Genomic DNA, 398 nt, shown 5'->3' with positions numbered 1-398 from the left:
CCTATGCCTCCCTCCAGTCCCTCGACTTCTTGGCACTGACAGAAACATGGATCACCACAGATAACACTGCTACTCCTACTGCTCTCTCTTCGTCCGCCCACGTGTTCTCGCACACCCGAGAGCTTCTGGTCAGCGGGGTGGTGGCATAGGGATCCTTATCTCTCCCATGTGGTCATTCTCTCTTTCTCCCCTTACCCATCTGTCTATCGCCTCCTTTGAATTTCATGCTGTCACAGTTACCAGCCCTTTCAAGCTTAACATCCTTATCATTTATCGCCCTCCAGGTCCCCTCGGAGAGTTCATCCAATGAGCTTGATGCCTTGATAAGCTCCTTTCCTGAGGACGGCTCACCTCTCACAGTTCTGGGCGACTTTAACCTCCCCACGTCTACCTTTGAC

The sequence above is a fragment of the Oncorhynchus gorbuscha genome, linkage group LG07, assembly GCF_021184085.1.
Source record: "Oncorhynchus gorbuscha isolate QuinsamMale2020 ecotype Even-year linkage group LG07, OgorEven_v1.0, whole genome shotgun sequence".
NCBI classification, from domain to species: domain Eukaryota; kingdom Metazoa; phylum Chordata; class Actinopteri; order Salmoniformes; family Salmonidae; genus Oncorhynchus; species Oncorhynchus gorbuscha.
This window is presented reverse-complemented; position numbering follows the sequence as displayed.